The sequence below is a fragment of the Notechis scutatus genome, chromosome 6, assembly GCF_049901735.1.
Source record: "Notechis scutatus isolate UNSWTSFEM ecotype Mainland chromosome 6, rNotScu1.2, whole genome shotgun sequence".
In the NCBI taxonomy this organism is placed as follows: Eukaryota; Metazoa; Chordata; class Lepidosauria; order Squamata; family Elapidae; genus Notechis; species Notechis scutatus.
The window spans coordinates 82,959,707-82,968,536 of record NC_142014.1 but is presented as its reverse complement, the minus strand read 5'-3'; positions in this window follow the sequence as shown (position 1 = coordinate 82,968,536).

Genomic DNA, 8,830 nt, shown 5'->3' with positions numbered 1-8,830 from the left:
GGGAAGAAACTTCCCATAACTGGAAGAGCAGCTTCCCCAGGGCGCATGCACAGGAGCGCTGGGAACCAGAAGAGTGCGCTGGACAGCTGAGCTTCCGGTTTCTGGTGCACATGTGCGGACAAAGACCACTTGCACACAGGGAGCTGGTCTTCCAGTTTCCGGTGCTCCTGCGCGTGTGAAGACCAGCTGAACCCGGAAGAGCAACGGGCAATGGCTGGCGTGCCTGGAGAGATGGCTCTGTGTGCCACTCCCGGCACGCGTGCCATAGGTTCACCATCATGTAGATTCTGGTTGTCCGAAAGATGCTTTTTCAGGAGGCAACTGGACTTTCTTGTTTTTTCTCTGAAGTCTTTGTCTCCCTCCCCCTCTCTCCTCTCTCTTCCTCCTCCTCAATCTCTCCCCCTCCCTCCACCCCTCCTCTCTTTTCCTCCCTCTCTCCTTCCCTCCCAATCTCTCATCTTTCTTTTCTCTCTTCCTCTCTCCCTCCCTCTCAGTCTGGCCCTCAATCTCTCTCTCTCTCTCTCTCTCTCTTCCTACCTCTCTTGCAATCTCATCATTTACACTGATGATGTTACCTACTTTGAGTAGTGAAACATTTGCAAGAAAACCACCAAGCCCAGAGGGCACCAATCCTCAGCTATCTGTGGATGGGCATATCCCATGCAGAGTCTTATCTTTATTAGCTTATTAAAAGGGCACATTAAAAAAAAAACTAAAAATAGTCAAGGAGACTACAAGATAGAATAAGCAAAGAAATGATAGGTGCAATAAACATAGATACACAAAGAATAATGACTTTGAATTCCCTTTATAGCAGTTACAGATAAAACTCAAAGTTTTCTCTTCAGGTGCAATGGAAACTCCCATTTGTCTCTACAACCTGTAAATGTTACTGGACATGAAATCCGTATGTCATGGTTTCTGTTTCCTGAAAGAGCTTCAAATGGAGCTTCTAACTGGTATTAAATTTGGCCTGTCTCTTTTTTCTAATTGGAGCTGAACGTTTCGCCATCCCAGCCAGCTCCACCAGCTTTAACAACCACACTTCCATCATGTCACATTTTTCCAGCAATGAGCATATAATAGAAGTCTTGTTGCCTTGCAGTTTCCCCAAAGTTTTGCCCATCAATCTTAACAAAAAGTACCTCGGTTTATGATCAAATGCGCAGATGAAAAGGCAGTTGTGTTATGCCAGGAAGGAAGGAAGGAAGGAAGGAAGGAAGGAAGGAAGGAAGGAAGGAAGGAAGGAAGGAAGGAAGGAAGACTTTCAGTTCCAAAGAACAACCATAATCTATATGGTCAAAACATCAAAAAAGCAAACTTAAACTGCGGTGTTAAAAATCCCTACAACTTTGTACTTTCGCGTTGACCTCAGAAAGCAAACCCACCTGGGGGCCAGGTGAAGAAGTTGGTCAGGAGAATGCCTAAGTTTATCCCTCCTTTTCATGCCCAAAGAAGAGAACAATGAAGTTGATGGCATCTCCCTGAGGAAGAAGCCCAGGAGACTTGAGGGCTGTGATTGTGACAAGAAAGTTAATAACTCCCTTTTCACCTCGTTTAATCCTTCCAGAAAAACAAAACTGGTTGACAACACCATCTCCCCGGTGGTAATTCCACCCCCATTAAGAAACTCCCCAGGAGGCCCTTTCAAGGTTCAAATAAACTCTCATATGAAGGCACAGAGTTGGAAAACTTCCTGATCCAACTTTGCCAATTAAGTGTTCTCGACACTAACCGGCTAATTAGTAAAAAGCATTCCCTGAAGATGACGCCAATTCAGTTGAGCTGTGACAACTAAGATCTTGTTGAGCAATGTAAGAACTTAATGAAAGCCAACAGCAAAGAGCAGGGATGGACAACTACAGCCCTTTTATGACCTGTGGACTTCAATTCCCAGCATTCCTAAGCCATTCCATTCCAGCATGGCTCGGGAATTCTGGGAGTTGAAGTTCACAGGATGCTAAGGGGCCACCCCTGTTGTAGAGATTGGAGCAGGTAAAAGAGGGAAGGCAGTTGTACCCTCCCCTTCAACCCACAGTTAATGTCCACCATGTGTGTCCACCCTCTTTTTTAAAACATTTTTTATTGAATAAAGCATAAAAACAATGAACGTGTGTGATTGTCCTGACAATCCAGTTTGTCATACATATCTATTGTATATATAACATATAATACATATTTACATAACATATACATTTGTACATTCAACAAATGTCCATATTTCTAGTCTTCTAACAACCTTGTCTTATTTAAATTCTGAGTTCCTTTCTTTTTCCCCACCATGAATGTATCCCATACTTTGTAATATTCAGTCTCATCCTTGTTTTTTATTTCCAAAGTTATTTTGTCCATTTCAGCACATATCCATATCTTTTTAATTATTTCGCTTTCATTGGGAATTTATCTTTCCACTTTTGAGCATAAGCTAACCTTGTTGCCGCAATCACAGGTACATCAGTTCCTTATTGTATCTCTCTGTAATGATTCCCAGCAGGAAAAATTCCAGTTTATACTCAACTTTAAGATGTGTCCACCATATTTTTGAAGGACTTAGTTTTGTCTTCCACAAAGCCAAATCCTATGGAGGTAATATCTTCCCCCTTTGGTAGGAAGGGAACAGCGTTCCATGCGCCTTCAAAGGCGTTTAGTCCTGCCGGCCACATGACCACAGATACATTTTTCTGTATTCTGTACAGAGGTGGATTTGTAAACTGTACAGATGCAGATAGATAACAACAAGAGCACGAATTTAATTGAAGTCCATACAAAGAGAGGTAATCTGGGGCCAAACTACTTTCTTAAAAGAAGTTTTATATTTTTGTGTTTTGTGTGTTCATGTTTTGTTTGAGAATTAATAAAACCTCGGAGGAATGTTGATGAGAATAATGATAATCAAGTCGAGAGAAATGTAGATGATGATTATAAACTGGATAAATATAGAAAATAATAATAATAATGAAATTGAATACAAAAAGAGAAATAATGAGAAATTTGTTAAGAGATATCTATATGTCCATATTGAAATGGAAACAGAATTATGTTGTATAAAATAATATTTTACTTGACTTGTAAAATTAATAATGGAAAGAGGTTTTATGTATTTAATGGTTAATGATGGTTTGTTTGTCTTTAAAATCAATAAAATTTGTTTTAAAAAAAAAGATAAGTCAACAAGACATCCATAACAAAGTATTGTACATTTATTGGTTCATCGGGTATCCTCATAACTCACATTTGTGATGAAGTTCTTCTTTAATGACCAATCCTTTGCATATCTGCCTTGTAGTAAAAGATGGTTATCTCCTAACCCATCTCGTAGCGATAGAAAGAAGCTGCCATGAGTTAGAGAGTTCAGGCAAAAGTGAGGAAAACTCCCCCAACCCATCGAGGGTCAATTTAGTGGCCAATCAGGATTACAGATGTGGACACGTGACATGAACTACATTTCCCAGGATACCTTTAACTACATTTACCATGATTCATTCCCTTAAGGGGACAGCTCACAATTCCTAAGTAACTATCCAATTCCCATAGACTGGCTGGGACAGCACAGGCGCCTTCGGATAGCGCTGGCCCTTCTTCAGCTTTGAAACGGAGATGAGCAGCGCCCCCTAGAGCCGGAAATGACTAGCATGTATGTGCGAGGGGAACATTTACCTTTGTCTTTTACATGTTTTACAGCCCCCTCTAAGGAGTTTACAGACTCACCCTGTTGCCCCCAACAATCTGGGTCCTCATTTTACCATCTAATGATCCAAAAGAGGGTTGAAGACAGTATAGGAATAAATCTAATTTTGAGTTAAAATTCTTTCCATAATTATTAAAATTCTTCCCACAGTATCATCTATGGAGATACCCAAGGATCCAAGTCATGGTTGACCCAAAGGTGCTTTTCCAAAAGGCAACTGGACTTTCTTGATTTGTTTTCTTTGAAAACATTTCTCATCCATTCTTCTTCTACTACTACTACTTCTCCTCCTCCTCCTCCTCTTCCTCCTCCTGCTTCTCTTCCTCCTCTTCTCTCTTCCTCTTCCTCCTCCTCCTCCTCCTTCTGAAGTGGGTCCCTTGGGAATCTCAAGTTTGGACTGGAAGACAAGATCTACTGTTGTTTCCCAGCAGCTGACATTTCAAGCCCTTCGCTTTGGATCCAGGAACCCGCGTGTATATTTTTAACTGTTAAGAACATGACCCCTGATAATCCTATGCAAAAAGGTGTCCTCCCATCAACCCTAAATCTCTCTAAAAGTCATGTCTCCTTAGAGTTGATCTGCATGGAGGGTGGAAGAGGATTAAACTGGCAGGGAAGGTGAATTGGAACCTTTTCCCCAGTCAAGTTCAGGCCCTGTGCTGGAACTAAATATTTCTTGGTAGATAACAGAATAACAGAATTGGAAGGGACCTTGGAGGTCTTCTAGTCCAATCCCCTGCTCAAGAAGGAGACCCTCTACCATTCCAGACCAATGGCTGTCCCATCTCTTCTTAAAACCTCCAGTGACGGAGCACCCACAACTTCTGGAGGGGAGCTATTCCATTGATCAACTCTCCTCACTGGGAGGAGATTTCTCTTTAGTTCTAGGTTGCTTCTCTCCTTGATTAGTGTCCATCCATTGCTTCTTCTACCTTCAGGGGCTTTGGATCCCCTCTTCTCTCTGACAGCACCATCAGTTGAGACTTTCAAGAAGAGTTTGGACTGTCATTTGTCAGAAATGGTGTAGGGTCTCCCACTTGGGCGGGGGGTTGGACTAGATGGCCTACAAGGTCCCTTCCAACTCTGATTATCTGTATCTGAGCCCCTCAAATATTGGAAGACTTCTCTCATGTCCTTTTTTTTCACTAGACTAGCCATACCCAAATACTGCAACTGTTCTTTGTATGTTTTAGTCCCCTAACCATCTTTGTTCCTCTTCTCTGCCCTCTTTCCGGAGTCTCGACATCTTTTTTATATTGTGGCAACCAAAACTAGATGCAATATTCCAAGTGTGGCCTTTCCAAGACTTTATAAAGTGGTACCCAAGAAGACCCCGATGCCAGGTGAGGCCAAATATTTCTGCAGTCCACTTATGCTCACCATGGCCAACCAGATGTCTTAATGGGATAAAACAGAATGTCAGTGCATGCATACACACATGTATACACAGAGAAAGAGGCACAGACATAAAACACAGTCATAAAAAATATATATAAAAACCACATCCTGGTTGGATTTACTATCTTAGAGACTATTAATACCAAGATGATTATATGGTTTTATTATTTTACGATATGCTGTTCTTGGTCATTTGTCCCCAAATCAAGATATTATTAATATTATAGAGTAGAATTCTTTATTGGCCAAATGTAATTGGACACACAATGAACTTGTCTCTGGTGCATAAGCTCACAGTGTACATATAAAGAGGAAGTCATAAGTCATAATCATAATAATTATGAGAGGAGGTCATATCATGGTCATATTATGAGGGGTCATATCAAAGGAGGAAATTCTAGGATAAATTCAGTCCAGAAAACCTAAGACTTTGCAATTTCCTGGACAAGATAAAATAAATATGCATGAAAAATAAATAATAATTAAAAACCCAAACATACACATTCATTGTCTCGCTTAGTTAAATACTGATAAATACACCTCCACAATAATAATTCCGCTCCCTTGCAAAACAGGCCTACAGTTTATAAACTTCTACAGCCCTCTTTGGCCAGCTAATTTGACCTAACCTCTATTTACTTTCTTAAAAAACACACACACACATTAACAAGTAAAGTCAACAGCAAAATTAAACTTTAAAGCTCTCTGTTTACAACCTGTTCTTGTAATTTACACACACAGACAGTCCACAACGGCTTCTAATCTACCACAAACCATTGCAATCATTATCTTTGATCTATCCAGGATCAAACATATTTGATGGAGTCCTAATAATAAAATAATATGAGGTTGAGATTTCCCAAGAAAAAAGCTGAGTGATAGGTTTGTCTGTCCTTCGCAGGAAGTGGATGACACCTACTTTCCAGAAATTTCCATCCTGGTTTGCATCCCCTTATGTTGGTGGGCAGGGTGTGATCCTGTGAGCTCGGGTATATAAGCTGGAAAAGAGACCTTGGTGATTTAGAGGATTTCGCCTTCAGATTGGATCCCTCTTTGAAGGTGAGAGCCATAGATTATAGAAAGAAGAGTGAGTGATGTAATGAGAGAGAGAGAGACAGAGAGAAAGAGAGAGAGAAAGAGAGACAGAGAGAAAGAGAGTGAGACAGATAGAGAGAAAGAGACAGAGACAGATAGATAAAGACACACAGAGAGAAAGAGAGATTACAGCATATTTGTACTTATAACTGCTGTGAAAAATATCAGAAAGAGACAGATAGAGAGAAAGAGAGAGAAAGAGAGAGAAAGAGAGAGAGACAGAGAAAGAAAAAGAAAGAGAGAGAGAGAAAGAGGGAGAGAGAAAGAGAGATTACAGCATATTTGTACTTATAACTGCTGTGAAAAATATCAGAAAGAGACAGAAAGAGAGAGAAAGAGAGAGAAAGAGAGAGAGACAAAGAGAGAAAGAAAGAAAAGAGAGAAAGAGAGAAAGAGATAGAGATAGAGAGATTACAGCATATTTGTACTTATAACTGCTGTGAAAAATATCAGAAGCTACGTCTTCCTACCTTTTTTTCTTTTCTATTTTTGTTTAGTCTTTCCCCATCCTCTTTCTTTTCTTTCTTTGTATTCGTTTATATTAGTTTTCAATGTTCCTGTTTAAAAGTTTTAATACTAATAGCAATGGCTTCAGGGATACTTCGGACCCCACAGCCATGTCTGTAGGTCTCTTGCTCTGATCAAGAGGGGTTTCCACAAAATCAGGGAGGTATCTAGATGCAAAACCTTCACCACCTTTAAAAAAGTGCCCACAGCTTGAAATCTTTCAACCTCCTTTGCAAGAATTCCAGGACAAAAAGATACAAGAGACTTTTTATTTGACTGATGAGGCATCAGAGCACCTTGTGTTATAAAGCCCAGGAAAGTCCCGTGCCTCTCATAAGAGATGGATGGTTGGCATTGTCTGTGTTTCTGATATTTCTTTGTCCATTTTTGGCAGCCAGTTCACAGGATTAAAAGGAAGCGGGGAGGGAATTGCTTTTCTTGTCCATAGAAGAGATGAAGAGATACGGAAGAGGAAAATCAAGATTGTGGGGTGGGTGGGCTTAAAACTTCAATCCCTTCCATTTAGGCGTTGCGTTCATTGGGCTTGAGGATTAGCTAAGGGTCCCTTCTCCAAATTCTTCTCTGAGGTGGCCTGCTCCGACTTTACACCCTCCTTACATCCTGGATCACATCTGCTGTGGCTCAGATCTTAATGGTCACAGAGGGAGGAACCAACCACCAGAGCCAGAAGCTCAGAATCCACATTTGGAGAATTAAAGGCTGTGATTCCTGGCAGACCGGGGTCTCTACCCATTGCTCAGGGTAGTATTTGGGGAGGGGGCTGCAATCCAGAGACGAACAAGTGGGATTCACGGTTGAGACGAGTGCTGGGTTCTTCCTTCTGGGGGAGGGACACCCAAAAAAGGGGGTGACCTGGTGTGGTTGGAGGACATTCAAGGTTCTTCTCAACTTCTGTTTCCCTCCTCAGGTTTGGAGATGCTTCTCATCACTTGCTTCATCTTTGGCCTCTTGGGCAGCCTTGCCTGGGCAGGTGAGCTGTTGCCAGCAAAGTTGATACATCCCATGGGTCACCATTTATCTAGTCCTTGGCTTATTTTAATGTTTTATTCTTAATGGGGGATTGATGCTTAATGCTTCTAGCTCTGATCCATTTAGATGAATCCAGAAAGGCTTGGAGTTCCAGAAGGCCTCCAGGTCTCATTATATGGACACTGGATGAGGTTGACATACCTCCACTAAACAGGACCTGGGCCATTTTACACCCCCTGGGTCACATCTGGCCTTTTGGTTCTCTCTGTCTGGCCCACGTGAGGTCAGTCGGAAATTGTGGGTGCCTTTGTGCCTGGAGACCTTTATAGCCCTGTTGGTTTGGTCCTCCACAACAGTCCCAGTTTCTTATGTGGCCCCTTGGGAAAATTAATTGCCCATTGAACCCAAGAGCCATAATACAAGGAAAGTAACATATGTTCAAACCTACTGTATATTATGGCTTTTTCAATTACAAATATCAGACCGATAAAAATCCATCCTAATTCCAATGGACTCATTCAGTTTAAGTCCCTCCTTCCAGTTTACCTTCATGGAATAAAACCTTTTTCTTCTCTCGAATTATAAACGTCTCTTTGGCTCAAGGATTTCTCAACCTTCTTGTGAGGAAAAAGTCCATTTTTATTTATTATCTTTTCCAAGCAGGTCCACATGGTCGGCGTGTCTGTCCTTCTGGCACCTTGGCCAGTAAACAAGGAAGCCAGTGGTATTGCTACAAGTTCTATGAAAATGGGCTCACCTTTCAAGAAGCTGAGGTAACTAACCTGAGCTACCTCACCTGAGCAGGAAGAATTCCCTTAATCTGGCCCAGAGTTTTCCCAAACTTCACAAGGCCCAAAAGTTTGTGTCATTTTTTTTTAAATGAAGAGCATCTGCTGTATGATTTTCTTTTTTTAAAAAAAAAGATAAAAGTCTACAGGGAAGAGTAAAATAAAATATTTTAATAATTATGTTGAATTCCCTTCAATTTAGTACTTTGAAAATTGCAACTCGGCTATTGCCTTGTCCATGTTGTGGGAACAAGGCCAACAATCACAGGGTTAACAGGTGTCCCCCCCTTAGCAACCATTCACAGTTATGACAGTGATGGAAAGGTATCTTTAGGGCCAATCCTCACATTTATGACAGTTGCCA